A 20,111-nucleotide genomic window follows, 5' to 3' on the forward strand; every position below is an offset into this window, starting at 1 on the left:
CTGCCTACATCTTGGGAAAGAAACGTTGGCACCCTCTCCCTAAAGTTAATAATGCCTTCTTTGGCCTGCTGACACTCGCTCAGAAAACAGTAATGATCTGAGGGAGTCAGTGCATTGGCTAAACTGGCTAATCCTCTGCCTCCAAGTACTGACAAATCATATGGGCACTGTTTACGTGCCTGTTGCTGCACCATCCATGGATCACATTATGACTGGGACTGGGGACTGGCTGTGCTGTGCTGTGCTGGGCTACAACACCCACCAGCATGAGCTAGGACTTGGGGAAGGTCAGGCAGAGGCAGGTTGCAGTATCTGTCGGCAAATGCTGGGGTGAGGTGGGCTGTGCCACACTGAGCCTCAACATTCATCAGCACATGTGAAAGCTGAGATTAGGGGAAAGTCCAGTTGAGGGGCTTCAGTGGCTCCCTTGCTGGGCCACTGTTCCTGCTGGTGGCATGAGACCTGGGACTTGAGGCAGACCAGGTGGGGCAGGGTTATAAAATCCCATTGGCCTGCATGTGAGCTAGGTTAGGAAGTGAGTGAAACTGAGCTAAGTGACTATACTCACTGGTACAGAAATGAACCAGAGTAAGTGCTGGCTAGTCAGGCTCTGTCACAGCTTCAGCCACAAATGCTGGGACTGGAGGCATGTCCTATCAGGCTGGACTGCAGTGCCACCTGGAAAGTGCAAATTACGGGCCTGAGAGTGGACCTAGCAGGGAAACTGTGAGCACTCCTCTGATATGCTGTGGCTCCCCCCAGTGAGCATGAGAACTAGGACTCATGGTGGGCTGGCTCAAGAGGTGGTGGTGCCTGCTGCTGTGAGTATGGGCTAAGTAGCACAATCATTCAGGCTGAGCTAGGCCAATCCAGTTCCATGCTAATGGCCTGAGAAAAGAGAAGATGTTCCAAGCATTTGAGTTCCTGCTTTCCATGTAGGAAACATTTGCTTGCTCCAGCCTGGTTCAGCCCTGCCCCCTGCAGCCATTTGTGGAGTGAATCAGTGGACAGAAGATCTTTCCCCCTCTACCTCTGACTTCCAAATAAAGAAACGTTATGTATAAGTGGCTATTGTTTTGCAGCATTCATTGAAGTCAGGGGTTCTGATGCTTGCAGCTTGATTATCTTTATTTAGAATTTCTTCGGCCATTCTGGGTCTTTGGGATTTTATATAAATTCTAGAATTTCCTAATTTTGTAAAGAATATCACTGGTACTTTGTTGGATTGAATCTGTAGATTTCTTTAGGTAGTATAGACATTTAATTATACCATTTCTTTAATTGATAAGCAATTACAACTTTCAAGTTTTTGTGTTCCTGCCTAATTCTTTCAGTGTTTGATCATTTTCACTATGTAGACTTTTCACTTCTTTGTTTAAATTTGGTGCTAATTATTTGTTTTCTGGTCATTTTGAATAGAATTTCTTTCTTAATTTCCCTTTCACTGTGTTCATCATCAGTGCATTTCAAGTCTCCTGGTCTTGTATATTTATTTCGTAACCTGAATCCTTGCTGAATTGGCCCATTGCTTCAGACAATGTTTTGCTGGAGGTTTGGGATGGTGCGTATACAACATCATATGAACCACACACAGGGCTATCTCGACTTCCTCCTTTCTTGTTTTGATTCCCTCCATTGCTTTCTCCTCCCTGTCTGCTCTTGCTAATGCTGCCTGTACCGGACTGAACAAAGTGCTGAGACTGGACAACCTTTCTTCTTTGCTCGGTTCAGCATTATACCAGCTGTTAGTTTGTCAGAAATAACCTTTTATAATTCTGTGAGATGTTGATTCTGTATCAATTTTGTAGCATTTTTATCCATGAAGGGTTGTTGAATCTGTTTTCTTTTTATTTCTCTGTTTATTGGAATGGCAGGTTTTCAGAGGGAAGGAGAGACAGAGAGAAAGATCTTCCATCTGCTGGTTCACTCCCCAAGTACCCGCAATGGCCAGAGCTGAGCTGATCTGAATCCAGGAACTTCTCCAGGGCTCCCACACAGCTATAGGGCCCCTTGGCTTTGGACCATCCCCACTGGTTTCTCAAGCCACAGGCAGGGAGCTGGAAGGGAAGTGATGGAGCTGGGGATGAATCAGCACCCATATGAGATCCCAGGGGTGCAAGGCAAGGACTTTAGCCACTAGGCTACTGCATCAAGCCCAAGTGGTTGTTGAGTCTTATCCAGTGCTCTCTTTAATCTATTGGGATGACCAAACTCTGTTGATATAATTTATGAAATTTGTTGATTTGCAAATGCTACTCAGTCATCTTTGTATTCTCTGCTTTTGATGTGGTTTTGGATTCAGTTCAATTTTGTTTATAATCATTTCATCTATGCTCATCAAATATCTAGGCATGTAGTTTTCTTTTTATGTTGCCTTTAATTTGGATGTCAGTGTGATGTTTGCCCCATAAAGAGTTTCGCACAGTTCCTACCTGCTCAATATTTTAGAAGAGTTTTAAAAATATTGGAGTAGTCTAATATTTTGCATTTCTTTCAAATGAAGTACTGTTTAAAATATATTTATTTTTACTTGTATTTGAAAGGCAGAGTTTGAGAGAGAAAGAGAGATGGAGACACAGAGATGTCTTCCACTTGTTGGCTCACTCTCCGAATCACTATAAGGGTTGGAGCTCAACTAACCCAAAGTCAGGAGCTTCTTCCAGCTCTTCCATGTGGTTTCAGGGATGTAAGAACTTAAGACTTCCTTAGCTGCCTTCCCAGGATGTAAGCAGGGAGCTGGATTGGATATGGAGAAGCCAGAATTCGAACCGGCACCTGTATCAGTGTTCTATTCCTTGTATTATTGACTTCTAATTTTGTTTGTCTGTGGTCAGAGAAGATACATGATAGAATTTCATACTTCTAGATTTATTGAGACTTGAGTTATGGCTTAGTATATGGTTTCTCTTAGAAAATGTTCCACAGCCTGGTGCCATGTCATAGCAGACTAAACCTCCACCTTGGGCATCCTCCCATATGGGCATCGGTTCAATAGCAGGCAGCTCCACCTGAAATCCAGCATCCTCCCAATGGTCTGGAAAGGCAACAGAGGACAGTCTAAATCCTTGTACCCCCCTGTAGCCATGTGGGAAACCCAGAAGTTCATGGCCCCAGCTTCTCACTGGACTGGCTCCACTTTGAGGAGTGAACCAGTGGTTGAAAGATTTCTCTCTCTTTCAAATCCTGCCTTTCAAATAAAAATGAAAAACAAATTTTTCTTTAAAAAGTTTCATATGCTTATGAGAAGAGTGTATACACTGTGGCTGCTGGTGCAGTGCTCTGTAGAAGCCTGTGAGGTCCATTTGCTCAGGGTTTCAACCCTAGTGTATCTCTAGGGTTTGACCGACTTGCCTTTGAACTAGAGGAGCTGTTGGAATGGCCAAGTACTATTGTATGGGTTGTGTTTTCATAGTTCATTTTACTTATTTTTGTTTTTCAAAGATTTATCTGTTTATATAGGGAAAACAGATTTACAGAAAGGAAAGACAGAAAAAAAGATCTTCCATTTGCTGGTCCCATAGTGGCCATATGGCTGGAGCTGTGCTTATCTGAAGTAAGAAACCAGGAGCTTCTTCTGGGTCTCCCACAAAGGTGCAGGGTCCCAAGAATTTTGTCCATCCTCAACTGCTTTCCCAGGACACAAGTATGGAGCTGGATGGGAAGTGGAACAGCTGGGAATGAACTGGCACCCATATGGGACTCTGGCAGTTGTAGGTGAGGGTTTTAGCCAACGCATCAGGTCCTTTATATTTCTGAAAGTATTTGTTGTATATGACTGGGTAGCCTTATGTTGGATGCGTACATGTTTACGAGTATTATATCTTTTTGCTGTTCAAAATCTCTTAGCAAAAATACAATGTTACTTTTGGTGATTTTAATGGCTTTTTATTTAAAACCTGTTTTATCAGATAACAGAATAGTCACACATTTTAACATTTGGCTTCTGTAGGCCAGATATGTCTTTTTTCTAGCCCTTGCCTTTAGTCTACATGCATTTTCTTTTATTAGGTTTAGAGTAGGGCTTTGGTTTTATCCATTCAGCCAAACTAAGTTTTTGAATTTAATTCATTTATATCAGTGTAAGTATTATTGATTGAGAACTACCCCAGCCATGTTGTCAATCAGATGTTGGTTTTGCCTGTTATGAATGAGCTCAGTTGTTTTTGTGAGGTTTACTCTCAATGCAGGATTCATTATAGAATTTCTTGCAAGGCTGGTCATGAACTTGTCTTATATAGAAAACACCTTATTTTTTCCTCATTATTATTTTTAAAAATAAATATTTATTTTATTGTTACTTGAAAAGCAAAGTTACAGAGAGGAGAGACAAAGAAAGAAATCTTTCATCTGAGAATCACTCCACAAAGGCCTTAAAAAGTAGAGTCACGCAGTCCAAAGCCAAGTGCCAAGAACGGGAGTGGGACGTGTTGGCCTAGGCTCCAGTGGCACGTTGAAGAATTGGGACTGGGAGCAGACCTGGTGGAGGATTTTTGGTGGCACCCTTGCTAGGCCACAGCACCTGCCAGCACTCGTTCAGCTGGGACTGGAGGTGAAACCAGGCAAGGTTCGGCTGCAGCACCCACTAGAACACATGAGCATCAGGGCTTCAGGCAGGCTGGCCAGGGTTAGGCTACAGCACTTGGCAGATAATGTGAGAACTACCTCTGGAGGCAAGATCAGACAGGACACCTCAAGGGATTTCCCGGAGTAGCCTGTAGTATTTGCCACTAAGAGCTGGGCTTGGGGGCAGACCAGGCAGGCCAGGTTGTAGCACCCACTGGTGAACATGTATGCCTGTCAAGGCATGGGCTTGTTAGAGGTCCTCAGGAGGCTTCCCAATTATAACACAGCACCACCTGGAACAAGTAAGAGCTTGGACAAGGGGCAGGTTGCACAAAGCCTTAATGCTTGCTGGTACACACAGAAACCAAGAAATGGGACTTGTCAGTGTGGGCTGGACTGCAGCCCTGACTGGCATGTGTGGTGGCCAGATCTGGACATGGGCATGGTTGGGAGTTCTGAGAGTCACCCTAACCAAGGTGCAGCACCCACCAGCAAGCATGAGCTGGGACTGGGTATGGCCAGGACATGTTAGGCTGCAACTCCCTTTTGGCAAGCATGAGTGCTGGATCAGGAATCAGGTGTGGAAGGGGGCCTCCCGGACGTGCTCAGCTAGGCTGAAGCACCTGCTGGTATAATAGAGTGCTGGGTCTGGGCGTGGGCCTAGCTGGGCTTCTTGTGGGTCATCCCAACCGGGTCATAGTATCTGCTGGCACACACAAGGGCTGCATCTGGGGATCAATCCCTTTGGGGCTGTTATGAGTTGGGCTGACAGGCCCACTGCATTCATTCCCAACCTCAGATGCTGTCACGTGGACACCTGTTCTGGTCATGGAGCCACTCCCATGGCTGACTGTGTAAACAGAGACAGCACACTAGGATACCCCTGAAAGACAGGACAGCCAGAAGAACTTGAATGCCTCACTCAAAAATAATGGAAGAGAAGGCTGAATTCTGCTATAAGCCAAATTCTCCACCCAGCAGTAAGACTATGGACATAACAAAACATAGGATGGGAAATGGTAGCTAGTGCCACGAAGTCAATGCAATCTCAGAACAGTTCAGACTACTGAAGGAACACCCTTGAACCATCCATGTCCCCACCAAAGTCCCTGAGATAGCCAGGGGGGGCATCTCTGTGCCCTGGTGCTGATGTGACCCAGCACCGAGGAGCAGTGCAGCACCTCCCCTGTGCTCACAGGAGGGAGGGCAGAGTTGTCTTCTCACTCACGTTTCTCTCATCTCTTCCCATCCTGAATGGGTCTGTAATCCTAGGTAAGAAACATTTGAAAGTAAATCTAAGCTTGTAATAGAAAAATGTGGTATTCTCCTCACTGCTTTTAGGATTCTGTGTCATCAACTTTTGATAACTTGACCACAATATGCCTTGGAAAGACCTTTTTTTGTTGAGTCTGCTTGTTCCTCTTTAAGCATCCTGCTTCTGGATGTCCGTGTCTCTTGAAATCTGAGAAGTGTGTAACTGTCCTTTCATTTAGCAGATTCGCATCTTTTTTCCTGCTCTTCTTATTCAGGAATATCTATTTAGTCATTAGTACGTAATTTATACCGAACGTCATAAAGCTTTATTGATTATTTTTAATTAACTTCTGTATATTTTTGCCAACGTTATTTGAACATTTTGCCCAGATCAGAAATTCTCTGCCTCACTTGGTCTGTTCTGGTGTTAAAGCTCTGAGTCATCTTTATTTCACTGATTAAAAATTTCATCAACAACATTTCTATTTGATTCTTCTTAATGCCTTTTTTTTGCTTGTAAGTGTTATCATTCATCTCACTCATTGGTTTGCTCATGTTTTATGTTTGTCTGTGTGCAATGTCTTGGACTGCATTGAGTTTCCTTACAACCACCATCTTGAATTCTATTTCTGGCCTGCTGTAGTTTCCCACAGACCAGGGTCTAAATCTCAGGAGTGACTGTTGCTTTGGAAACTTCCTGCTGGCTTGCTTCTTCACGTCCTTCGGGGTTCTACAGTGGCATGTGGACATCTAGTGTAAGAATCCCTTCTTGTTCATGGAGCAGTTGCTCCTGGAAGAGAGTTTCTGGCTTAGCTGAAGTGCGGAGCAGCTCCTGGTTGTTGCTTTGGATTTGGTTGTCTGTGAGCCCAAAAGTGCATGTCTGAGTGACTGGTTTCTTTTAACCAATGTCATTGAGTCTACACGTGACAAACTGGTCTAGTGTGCTGAAGTTCATGGTGTAAGTTTCACTTTGAAAGGTTGATGCTTTGGTTTCTCAGGCTAAGTGTCTGCCTGTAACGCAGACTTCCCATATGAGCATGGGTTCTCAGGTGAGCAGTTCCACCTGCTCCATTTCAGATCGAGTTCCCTGCTAATGGCTTAAAAGCAGCAAAGAATGGCCCGAGGCTTTGGGGGTCCTGCTCACATGTGAGAGAGCCAAAGGAAGCTCCTGGCTTTCAGCAGCAGCCCAGCCTAGGTCTGGCCATTGTAGTCATTTGTGGAGTAAACCAGTACTGAGCTCTCTATGCATGTATCTGTCAACTTATCTGTTTCTCCGTTTCTCCCTGTAACTCTGACATTCCAATGAAAAAAGTCAATCACTATAAAAGAAGGTAGACTTTGAGATAATATGGCTCCCTAAGATGTCTCTCAAATCCAGAGTTTGACATGAGTCAGTGCAGATCACAGTGGCCAGGGCTCTGATCTGAGGGGATGTCCTTCAGTCCCACTGGCAAACCTGTGTGATGCTGCAACTTGTCTTGGGAATTGCTGGGACTCCAGACTGTGTGATGTGTTTGCGCCCTTTCTCAAGTCTTGCTATGTGAGCAGCTGGGGCTGCAGGTTAGGTCTGGGGCCAGGGAATGGGAACACATCCTGCTCCAGCCCTGCAGGCTGGCTGGGTGGGGCACAAGAGCTTTGGCTCTGGCAGAAGATAAAACTGCCTGTTTGCAGTCCTGCTGCTGCAGAGTGCAGTGGGCTATTGCCCAGATTCCCAGGGTGGGAGCGCGTTTTCCTGCAACTCCCCCCAGAAAAGCTAAAGGTCATCCTCTGACTCCCATGGAATGCGTGAGCATAGCTCTGTGCTTATTGTAAAGCTCCATGAGTCCCTGGATGCCAGCAGCCTGCCACTGCTCCACAGTGCACCCTGACCCTAACTCTCACAGTGTGCACAGGATGAGGTCAGTAACTTTTTGCAGAGAGCTCAGCACTGTGTGCAGAGGGATCAGAGGAGTGAATGCAGCTTCCCTGCTCTGAGTCCCAGCTTGCTCAGAGCCCAGGGAGCTCCCAGGCTGAGACCACAGGCAGTGGGGTGACTGGCTAAGCTGTGGGTGGTGGAGTGTGTGCAAGCTGCTTCCCAGCTCGCCTTGTGGGATGGTGGTGGCCAGCTGCAGCTGTGAGCTGTGTGGCCAGCCTGCTGTGCTTCTGACTTCTTTCCTCACTGGCCCATGCAATCTTCATTGCTTTCCTTCCAGCTCGCTAAGAACTCCTGTTTTTTAGACCTCTAGAAATGCACTGCTTCCCTTCTTTATTTGTCTGTTGATAAAGTATTTTTATTTGAGAGGAAGATTTACAGAGAAATGAAAGACAGCAGGTGAGAGAGATTTGCAACGTGCTAGGTCACTCTCCAAAAATGCTGCCGCAGCCAGAGTTGAGCTGCTCCAGAGCCAGGAGCCAGGATCTTGGAGCTTCTTAGGAGGTTCCTACAGGGGTACAGCGCCCCAGTGACTTGAGCCATCCTCTGCTGCTTTCCCACACCATAAGCAGGGAGCTGGATCAAAAGCGGAGCAACGCGGTCTAGAAGTAGTGTCCATACGGATTGCTGGCACTCCAAGTGGAGGATTAGCTGGCTGATCCACACTATCAGCCCCTCTTTGTTTATTTTTCTGTCCTATCACACATGCAGTCAGTATGACTTCCCCTATTCAGCCACCTTGGGTCTTAGCCATGTGGGTTCTTAGGGCTATCCTCAGTGAAAATCTAAAACTCACATGCATTCCAAGTTGATTTTAGGATGCTTAAGACTATCGTATTGCCCAGTGTTCACCCTGAAATCATGTCAAGTTGCTGTCAGTTATGAAATAGCTACTCTGTGCCAGACCCTTGTCTAAGTCTTAAGCTGAGCACTAACTTGAAGGGAAATGTTAATAATCATTCCCTGGAAGCCTCAGTGAGCCTGCAATTGATCACAGGTGCGTTCAACTCTACTAAGTTCTAGCCTGCCAAAATGCCGCGGGGTTTCTGACTTCACTTTTTTAAAGGGTTTTCAGTGCAGCATCAGGGCATGAACCATTTTTTAGTGCTAATTTGTAGCGCTTGCTCCAGAAGCAACGAAATTCCAGCTTTCTTCCTCGCCATGTGACAGTGACGCTGAGTGCACTCACAGTAAGCAGAACTTGCAGCACACTGACCCTTCCAACAGTGAATGACAAACGCAGAGGCTTCCGTTGTGCAGGGAGCCAGTTAGGAAGGGCTCCAGTCAGGCATTCCTCAGACAAACGCTCCCCCTGGTGGCCAGCAAAGGAGATGGTGTCAGAGACCTGCGTGTGAATTTCACAAGCTGAGTTTTACAGCCAGTTTATCTTATAACTGGCATGGTCAAGGATGGTCCTTATGTCATGAGACTGTCACAACTTTCTAATGTCAGCAGAACCTCTCAGCTTTAGCTCATGGATTCTGAATGAGATGATCCAGGGAACGTACTTTCCATGGCTGGCCCTGGTAGGATCCAGGCTGACACTGCCTTTTCCCCAAGTCCTCCCAGGCAGTAAGACATTCTGCACTAGCTTCTTATTCACCCACAAGAGGAGGTACCTCCCAGAATTCATGAGGGGCGGGAAGCAGAGAGCATCTGGATAAAAACTGGAGTGGGAATCCCACTGCTGCTGCCTTCTACCAGCTACTGGGCTGGGGGGAAGTTGGTTACTGAGCTCTCTGGTTGTCCAGGTGTCTGTAAGGCTGCAGCTGCTGCAGCTGATGCTCCAAGCCCGATGATCAAGGACACTTGGAGTTCTGTGGAAGCACAGAGAGCAGCTGCTGAGGGACGCCCATTGCAAGTCTTCTGACTTAACCAGTTCTCCTGCCATTGCTCCTTTGAGGAGGTCACACAACCGGAATCAGTGCAAATGCCTTAGAATTTTTTCCCTTTTCTCTCACTACATCTAGCAGAGCAGGCTGAGGACTTGCACACATGCTTGGCCTCTAGGTGAGGCCTTAGGCTGGCCTGCTGGCTTGGCATGCTTGTAGACCAGAATGGGAACCCATGGGTGTGCTTGGGTGCTGGTGGGTGGGCAGGACTCCAGGCCAGCACACCACCCCACTGGAAGCCAGGGCCCAGGAACCCATGTGCTGGTGCACGCAGGGACTGCAGCTTGCTCAAGGAAGGAGCTATGGGGTGTATGGGGGAGTTGCTGAGGAAGTATGTTACAGATGGGGGATGGCTTCTGGGAGACTTCCATCAACCAGGCCACTTGTACTTGCAGGCAAGTGAGGGAACGGACTCTGAATGATTTGGAGGTGGGAAACTAGAGGACCATTCTGGATAAAATCAGTGCACTCACTCATGTAAAACGCCTGAGCTGGGTGAGTTAGCATGAACTGTTACCCTCCAATGCACATGAAAGTGGGCCTGCCTGGCAGGGCTAGACCACAGTACCCACCAGTAAGTGTCAGAGCAGGGGATGGGTCATGTTAGGCTGAGCTATTACACTAACTGGAACCTGAGAGAACTGCTTTTGGGGCAGATTCTCTGGGGAATATGTGGGCTCTCCCCTGAAGGACAGCAATACCCACTGGTTTGCTCAAGTTCCGTGGGTGGTAATGAGCCAAACTAGCCAGTATCATGGAACTCACTAACACTCAAGGGAACTGGAGTTAGGAATAGGTCAGGTGGTCTAGGCTGCAGCACCTGCTGGCTGGTGCAATAGTCAAGATGGGATGCAACACATGCAAGTTCATATTAGGGCTCAGACTGGGTGCTGGCCAGGCTGGGCTAGGCTGCAGGACCTTCCAGCGTGCACTGAGACTGGGGGCAGAACAGGTAGAGCCAGGCTGCAGGAACCACTGGTGAATGCTGAGGTGAGGCAGATCATATCAGATGGGGCCACAGCACCCACTGGCACATGAAAGAACCCAGACCATTGCTCCCACTGGGAAGTGTGACAGCTGAGACTGGGATGGTCCAGGCTGAGCATGTGAGTGGACCTTGGGAGTGGGCCAGGCTAAGCTAGACAACTGCATCTTCTGGCACATGCAAGAGCCAGGATAAGAGCCAACTGGCTAGGTTTTGCCACAGCATCCACTGGCAAGTGCTGGGACAGGGTTAAGTCATGTCAGACTGGACCACAATAACCCTGGAAAGTGCAAGAGCCAGGCTTGAGGGTGGGCCTAGTAGGGAAACTGAACACTCCTCTATTGGGCCTCAGCTCCTGTTGGTAGACATCAGAGCCAGGGCTGTGGGCGGGCCAGGCTGGACAAGGCATCAACAGGAAATTGGCATGCGTGTGGACTGGATTGTGGGGTGGGGAGGTCTTAGCTAAGCTGCAACACCCATAGGTGTATATGAAAGCCTGATTGGGATGTGGTGTGCCCCAGACTAGTCCACTGTTTATGCTGGTTCTCTCAGGAACCAGGGCAGGGGCGGGCCTGGTGGGGATTTTGGGGAGTCACCCAAAGAAGACTAAAGTTGTGCTGGCTTGGATAAAGGCCACGTCTGTTGCATGCTGGGTTGGGCTGGACCACAACACCCATTAGTTTACATGGGACATGGGACTGGGAATGGAACTGACCCGGCAACTACAATCACTGGTGTGTGCAGTCTGATGCATGAGGCTGCTGAACCAGACCTTTTACTTGTTGGCACATTTGCAACAATCAAATCTGGGGTCATTCCGGGTGAAATTTCTTGGGGGAAATCTCAAAGTAGATCACATGGCTCAAAACTCTGGCCACATGGGGAATCATAGGATTTGTGGCCTGATCCTGGAAAACATGTGTCCCAACCTTCGAGTGCTGATGCCTTTGCAGGGGACAGCATGCCCAGGTGCATAGAGGGGACAAAATAGCCAGCTCATTCTAGCTGAAGAGGATGGCAAGTGCCATTGAAGAAGATGGAGAACAGAGCAGGCTGGACAACTCTTCTGGCTGAGCTGTGGCAGCAAGTGTCTGGGTGAGTCAATGGATATTGGAAGGACTTTCTCAACCTTGGAGCAACAAAACCAACAGCATTTCAGAACTCTCAAAGCTACTCAAGCAATACCCTCAGCGCATTCTTCTTCATATCAGGGTTTCTAAGATGACAGTAAGTAAAAATGCCCCATCCCTGTGTACTGATGAAGTTTCACACACACACACACACACACACACACACACACACGCACACACACACACACACACCCCTCCCCTCCTAGATACAGGAGAAAATAATGAAAGAAAAGAAAAATTGCAAGCATTTGTACCCACCATCTTCCCCCAAGCCTCGACCCTCTACACCCTAATCAGTGACCCTCATGAGTGTGCATCCTTGTCAACTATGTAAACATCAAAAAGAAAATTTATATATAAAAAGAACTTCCTTCCTTCTGTATAAGCATTTAAGCATACAAGGCCTAATATACATGGATAAGGAACTAGTAAAGTATTAGGAAAACACCAAGAACCAGGGTTGTGCGAGAGTGGATTAAGCCCGTGTAGGTGTCTGCATCCCATGTGGGCACAACTTTGAATCCTGGCTGGTCCATCTCGGCCCAGCTCCCTGCTGATCTGCCAGGAGAAACAACAGAAGATGGGCCAAGTGCTTGAAGTCTCTGAGCTCACTTGGAATATACAGATGAAACTCCTGCCTCCTGCATTGCTCTGGCCTACCTAAGGCCAGTGTGGCCATTTGGGAGTAAACTAGTGTTAGCTATGCCAAACACCCAAGAAAGAAAAAGCCAGCCGAGTACAAACAGGCATTTATAAAGCAAAGAGAAGTCCTTCCTGGGCCTTTCCCCACGCTGCGGAAGAATGAGCAGGAGAGGAAGGAACAGCTAGTGGGAAAGACAAGCTGGGTAGCAGACAAAGGTTTTATGCCCCTCTGCCATGGGTGCTGGCATCAGTCCTGCTTGGGACCTGATAGGGCAAGAAATGTTCACCTTTGTCCATCATTGGCCCATACATGGCCTTGGCTGCCTTCAGGGTGTGCCAGATCTCTGGCTGAGGTCACTGTGGTGTCCACCCACTTCCTTTAACTGTGGTAACCATCAACCAGTGGATGAAAGATCTGTTTCTCTTTGTCTCTTTCTCTCTGTAGCCCTGGCTTAGAAATAAATAAACAAATGCATAAATAAACCTCAAAGAAGGGGAAAAGTAAGGGGCCACTGTTATAGTCATGTAGAAGGTTAAGCTGTCACCTGCAGTGCTAACATCCCATATTGGCACCAGTTTGGACCCTGACTGCTCCACTTTCAATACAGCACCCTTATAATGTGCTTTGGAAAGCAGCAGAGGCCAGCCCAAGTGCTTGGGGCCCTGCAGCCGTGTGGGAGACAGTGAGGAAGCTCGAGGTTCCTGGCTTTGGTCTAGCTCAGTCCTGATCATTGTGGCCATTAAGGGAGTCAACCAGGAGATGGAAGGCTTCTCTCTACAATCCTGCCTTTCAAATACACATGCCTTTGAAAAACATTAGTAAATTTAAAAGGCAATTAAAAGACACACCTGCATTTCATATTAAGCTCTTTAAAAGCAACTGCTGTGAAAGCCACCCTTCTGACTTAAGGCTGTGAAGGACTTGCTGCACGGTGCTGGGCAAGTGCAAGTGGATGTTCACCTGGGCACTCAGGAGTTTCCCCAACAGATTCGTTGGGGTCAATGGGACTGGGAATGGAACTGTTAGGTCACAACAAAAGGGAGCAAAAGGAAATGGAGCTCTTGTTTTTCCCACCCCTGCACAGGCATCCTCTAACAAAAGTGGCAGCAGTGTCTTCAGCCAGATTCCTGCATTTGTCCCACTCAATGAGTCACGCTTGGGCTGTGTGTTCTATGGGTTTGGAAAAGCACATATAGGGAGCCTGGCGTTATCTCACAGAGAAGTTTCAGTGCCCTCTGAATCTCTCTGAATGCTGACTCATCTTTATGTCCCCAACCTTTGGCTAACACTGAGCTTTTTGCTATTTCCATAGTTTCACTTTCCCCAGGATGGTATGGTGTTGGAGTATATAACATATATGCTTTTCAGATTGGCTTTTTTCACTTAATAATACACTCTTAGGTTCTTTCTGTGTCCCATGGCTTTAGAGCTTGTTTCTTCTCAGTGTACAAGGCAATGTAGGCAGCTGCCTACAGCTCAGGGGAAAAATAGCTTTAAAACTATGAATTAGTAAATGTAAAAATTTCTACAGTCCTAGCACTCACAATTCCAAATATGACTTTTAGGAAAGAATCTCTAAGTGGATTAAATACAATTCTGAAAATGTGAACAAGACGCAGAAAACACAGGCAGTTTGGATTGAGAAAGTAGCGTGCCCTGATGTCAAAGATTTAAAACTAAGGTAAAGGCTGGTGGCTGGTGTGTCGGGGTAATCCTCTGCCTGTGCCACTGGCATCCCATGGGAGTGCCAACTCGTGCTCCAACTGCTCTACCTTCAACCCAGCGCCCTGCTTCTGGCCTGGGGAGGCAGCAGAGCATGGCCAAGTGCTTGTGCCCCTACACACAGACTGCCCCGCCTCTGGCTGGAGTGGGCATTTGAGATACAAACCGGTGGGTGAGAGGTCTCTGTCTCTTCTACTCCTTCAAGTAAAATAAATACATCTTTAAAAATCCCTAAAATAATACGTCACATTACAGTATTAAGTCCATAATATTTTTCCATAATCTTAGGTGGATCCTATTTTGGGAAATCACATATCACCATTGTTAATTTGAGGGAAAAGAAAAAGGTAATATCTCAATAGCCACAATTTGAAAAGGATGTTAGCTGTGTGTACCACTCGGAGCCTAGGTGGCGGCTCTGCTGCTGCACGGCGGAGCACCAGGGCTGAGCAGGGAGGCCACCAGGGGGCGAATGATATTGAAAATTAAGGCAGAAAGAACCTGCACTTTCTGTTTAAAGATTTTTCTTTTTTTATCTTATTGGAAAGGCAGATTTACAGCGAGAAGGAGCGACAAAGAAAAGGATCTTCATCTACGAGTTCACTCCCCAAGTGAGCGCAAAGATCAGAGCTGAGCTGCTCCTTAGCCAGGAGCTCCTAAATTACTTGCTAAAACACAACAACGACGACAAAAACAACTGGAGGCTAGAGTAATCTTGATATTGAAGCTTGATGAAAATAAAGTGAAAAAGGAAACCACATGATTGTTTGAGAATATAATTTAAGCCCTAAAATGAATTAAGCCAAATATTTAAGGTAAGAACACATTATGAAAAAAGTCATAGCATAAATGGAAATACAATAAAATATTAATAACAGTTCTTAGTGTCCAGGCTGGCCTGGGAAGTTAAGCGAAGCATGTCGCAGATGTGGCATCTGGCCCTGCAGCTGCCATGGAGGAGGTAATTAGCTGGGCCCGACCAAACTTCCCAATTAACCATGGAGGACTCTACCAAGATGGAGAGAGCTGGAGAAGATGCCAGAGTCATGCATGTGGATGTATAAGCATAGACACACTGAAGGTCAAGGTGTGACCTTGAAAATGAGGAGGGAGGGGTTCCTAATGCTGCAATCTTGGAAATTTCTTTATTAAAAGAACCTCACCATCCAAATATAGTCCGTATTCAAGCTGTACTAATGTAGGATTGCAGCTTATAGCTCATCATTGAATTCCTTTTTTATATATCAAGAAATATTGGATTCAACCCCTCCTGGTCAGTTTATGGATTCCTTATTATTTAAGAGTTATTGTATCAAAAGGGAATTGTGTTTTGTCACTTTAGAAGAGTTGTTCACAAAGACAAATATTTATTGATTGATCACAAAGCAGCTATTAAACTAGCTGGTGTGGCCCTCATCAGAACTTTTGTCACACCTGTGGCAGTGTGCACACAAGAGGATGCAGCGCTCTGAGGGGAAGGGGAGCTGCAGCCGGCTCATTACTCAAGCCCAGTTGGTGTTTGGGATAGGCACCATATTTGCAGAATCAACAACTAAGAAACCACATTTTCATGGAGATTTAGGACCTTATCCATTCTCCAGGACTCCCAGCAATGACGCCAGCCCAGCAGTGGAGTTGTTACAGGACTGTAAGAATACCTGTTCTAGGGCCGAGCGGCGTGGCCTAACGGCTTAAGTCCTCGCCATGAACGTCCCGGGATCCCATATGGGCGCCGGTTCTAATCCCGGCAGCTCCACTTCCCATCCAGCTCCCTGCCTGTGGCCTGGGAAAGCAGTCGAAGACAGCCCAAAGCTTTGGGACCCTGCACCCACATGGGAGACCCGGAAGAGGTTCCAGGTTCCCAGCATCGGATCTGCGTGCACCAGCCCGTTGCGGCTCACTTGGGGAGTGAATCATCGGACAGAAGATCTTCCTCTCTGTCCCTCCTCCTCTCTGTATATCTGACTTTGTAATAAAAATAATAAATCTTTAAAAAAAAGAATACCTGTTCTAGATGGGAACCAGGAAGCTTATCATCCCATGTTAGAAAGTTGGATGGGATTCACAAGGATCCACTCCTGAAAACGTTCATCCATGATCCTGCTGAACATATTTCTGGTAACGGGCAGATGGATTTGTTAGCTAACTGAACACCAGACTTTCCAGAGAACTGGCTACAGAGTGAGTTGAAGCTGGCCAAGTAGCAGAGCAGTGGTTGTGTCAGGTTAATGGGCTAACTGGTTGGCAATGAACTAGCTGGCTGCAGGATGGGTGAAGGGTGAGCTATACCTTAGAGAACCAAAAAAACCAGCAGGAACCAAGCAGCTTTGTCTGCAGGCAAAGGAAGGGTTGTCAACGGAGCCTAGGAAGGAGTGTGCTGTCTGCATTTCCTAAAGAAGGAAGATGAGCAAATAGACCAAGGGGTGATGGCAGGAAAACTGCAGTAACCCCACGACCAGCCTTTTATTCTTACTGCCTTTGAGAGTGAGTCACCAAAAGACCTGGGAAAATGGAGCCCCTCCTTCATGCTAGCAGAGGGAGAGCACTTCAGCATTACACAGAGTGACCCCAAACCCTCCACACTTCTGCTGCCTGTAGCCCACTCCTCAGTGTCTCCTCCTGCTTATCCCCCTTGACTTTCCCCAGAATTCTCCAGGTTCTTCAGTTGCCCCCTACTCTTACTGTCTTTTGAGCTGCCATCACTTCTGGGTTTCATTTCCTGTAGCCATCCTCAACTTCCTGGAATTACTCAACCCCAGGTGGCATTTGGAATGGCCACCATCCTCAACTTCCTGCACTTCTGTGGTCTCGCTGTGTTTGTTTTTCTACAGACACATTCTGTCTCCTTAAGGAGTAAAGTCCTAGCAAGGGGTTGGTGCATCTCGTACCAGAGGGCTTGGGTTCAAGTCCCAGCTCTGGCTCTGATTCTAGCTACTTGCTGATGCACACCCTGGAAGCAGCAGCAACAGCTCAGGTGCTTGCGTCCTGTCATCTGCCCCAAACTGCCTTCTGGGTTCCTGGCTTCACATGGCCCAGTTTCAGCTGCTGCAAACATTTGGGAATTCAAATAGCAGAGCAGAAATATTCTCTGTCTTTCTGCCTTTCAAATGAATAAAAATAAATTCAAAAAAGAAAAAATGTCTCCAAAACATTTGAAATTCAACAGGAAAAAGCAGAAAGCCTTTCTGCATTTCTAGGTACATAGAGACCAGATGAAGGAATACTCCAGACAGGGTGCAGAAGTTACAGTGGCACAAGGGCTTGTAAAGGTGAGTTTCATATTTAAGAGCTGGCTGGATATTACAAAGAAACTAAAAATGACTGCTGGCTGGAATGAGAAATCAACCGAGGAACTATTCAGGGAAGTACAAAAATTTTTCATGAGAAGGGGAAAGGAGAAATAAAAACAAAGAATGGTTTGTATCAAGGAAGTGGTAGCTGAAGAGAGACTGGATCAGGGTCTCCCTTGCAAAAATGGTGGATTCCAAGTTTTAGCACACTGCTCGGAATAAAATACAGAGGAAATTCCTAGACCTGTAAGTGGATGTTACAGGTGTGGAAACATTCTAAGGGAGAAAGGGGAAGATAACCCTCCTCGTGGCTTTTGATGAAGACTGGGGGGAGGGGGCGCTGGGGTTCTGTCTGAGTGAGATTTACCAGGAAGGAAGAGGAAGAGGAAACACTTTGGTTGCCTCTGTGACTGTTTATTCTTCCTTGACACATCAGCCAAAGATCGACAATGGCAGGGGAAGGGAGAGTTCTCCAGGTGTGAATCTCTTCTCAAACGCTGTCAGACTGGGCTCTGCACACACTGTGGCCATTGTCTCGGGGTCCAGTCTTCCCATCCTTACACCTTATGTCACCTGTTTGTGGCCGGAGAGTAGAATCTGGCTCTTGGGGGCTCTTACCCAGATACAAGGGAGACAAAAACAACCTGGTGCTTTTGCTTCCAAACTCCTGAGCCTATCTCTGGGGAACAGCCTGGGTGTGCAGAAGCCATGGCAGTCACTATCTCATTAGTTGAAGGGAGCAGAAACTTGACTTTTGCTGGGACCCAGCTAGTGAGCACCCCACATCAGCTCAGAAACTATTTTTTTCTTGTTTGAGAAAAATTTCCCCTTAACTTTATTTTTGTTAAGATTTATTTATCCTTATTGCAAAGTCAGATATACAGAGAGGAGGAGAGGCCTTTCATCTGATGATTCATTCCCCGAGTGACTGCAACAGTCAGTGTTGAGTCGATCCGAAGCCAGGAGCCAGGAAATTCCTCTAGGGCTTGCACACGGGTGCAGCGTCCCAAGGCTTTGAGCCATCCTCAACTGCCTTCCCAGGCCACAAGCAGGGAGCTGGATAGGAAGTGGGGCTGCTGGGGTTATAACTGGCACCCATATGGGAACCCAGGGTGTTCAAGGCAAAGAATTTTGGCCACTAGGCCACTGCACCAGGCTCTCCCCTTAAGTTTCATTCAAAATCTGCTCCTTTAGATGTTTCAGTTATGTTCTGATTAGTGAAGTGAGACTAGTGGGCAGTATTGGCTTCCAGGCCTGCCCTGCCTCCTACTCCCTGACCTTATTTCTTGACTCAGAATACAGAAGGGCACTGTGCATTCCCCAGTGGTTTTGGCATCACAGCCAGCAGGTTTGGCCTGGAGGCAGGTGCCCAGGGATCCTGCATGCGCTCCAAGGAAGCTCAGCAATTGTGCCCAGCCCCCCCGGCTGCTCCTCAGTGACACCCTCAGTGATTTCACCAGTGTGCACTAACGTTGTTAACCTGCCCCCTAATCTGTCCTCCCTACACTCCCAGATCTTCATCCTGGAAAGGTTGCCAGGCTCTGTTCCCTCTAGGCCACGACCAGAAAGAAGAGAGGGCCTCCGTAGCGCACATGCTTAGCCCATGTTGAGTTTAGGACTACAGGTCAATCTGCACTGGGTCAAAGGACGCCTTCCCCACCTGCCTCTGCAAGGGTGTTGTCTTCCACCCCATCCTGTAGCCAGGCTATGCAAGCAGTTGTTCTGTAGGACAACAATAAGCTAGCATGGTTCCTTGCAGCCTTGTGAAAGGGTTTGGGAAAGGTTGGCAAAGCAAAGCTGTGGTTGTGCCAAAACAGTTTTCCTGGTTTAAGCCCATGGCAGTGTGAGGCAGGCCCAGGTCTTGTCCCCACCTCTGATTATACTATAGGATTTTATGGGAACCTAACACTCACCATGCCTCCCATCCAGATCTCCTGACATATGCTGACTGCTGGATGTAGAGGACATATCTTTAAATCAGCCACAGCTGAGAATGGAGGTTCCACTTAGGAAGCAAAGCAGCCTTCCTCGGCCTGTGCTCACAGCAGCAGGTGCACAGCCGTGGCTGCTTGGCGTGGAGAACGGGGCCAGCATCCCTGAGAAAGGCTGCTGCTGAATGACAGCAGAACCAGGACCATCCACCAAGGAGCTCCCTCTGCAAGCCTGATAAGTGAGGATGAGGGGAGTGAGCAGGAAGCTGACAAAAATGACCTGCTGGGTCACACAGTGCTGAGTGTCCTTGTTGGAGCTCTGAAGCATGGGAAGCTGATGACACTGCAATCTCCCTGACCTAGAGTAATCCCAGGCAGGGAGTGCCTCCCCAGGGGGAAGTTCTCCTTCTGGGATCCAGAGAGCAATTCATTGAATAGCTGAAGCACCCAACGGGACCAGGACAACATGGCAACAGCAAGGCAAAAACAAGCACATAGAGGGCCATGTTAGAGACCTTTGTAGTCAGAAAATTAAGAGATGGTTAACAGACTCAGGAATTTTAAAGTATCAGGTCATATTGTTTAAAAAAAACACTGCTTAATTTTAGCAATAAACAACTGTGTGGCTCCAGCTAGTTCCCTATGGGAAGGGAAGGAGAGTCAGCAGGCATCCGACCACAGCTGGTTAGGTGTTATTAGGCACTATTGAACACTAGTCTAGTATTCCAGGTCAGTCCAGATGTCAGGGAAGCGCCAGCACATGATGGGGTGAGAGTTTTAACTACAAAT

At 47.2% G+C, this 20,111-nt stretch overlaps 1 pseudogene; it reads left to right on the forward strand.

Moving 5' to 3' along the window:
• The first annotated feature begins 15,018 nt into the window (after window positions 1-15,018).
• LOC131479080 (cyclin-dependent kinase 1-like) lies at window positions 15,019-15,796 on the forward strand (annotated as a pseudogene).
• The last annotated feature ends 4,315 nt before the right edge of the window (window positions 15,797-20,111 follow it).

This window comes from Ochotona princeps, unplaced genomic scaffold, assembly GCF_030435755.1.
Source record: "Ochotona princeps isolate mOchPri1 unplaced genomic scaffold, mOchPri1.hap1 HAP1_SCAFFOLD_245, whole genome shotgun sequence".
Taxonomy (NCBI): Eukaryota; Metazoa; Chordata; class Mammalia; order Lagomorpha; family Ochotonidae; genus Ochotona; species Ochotona princeps.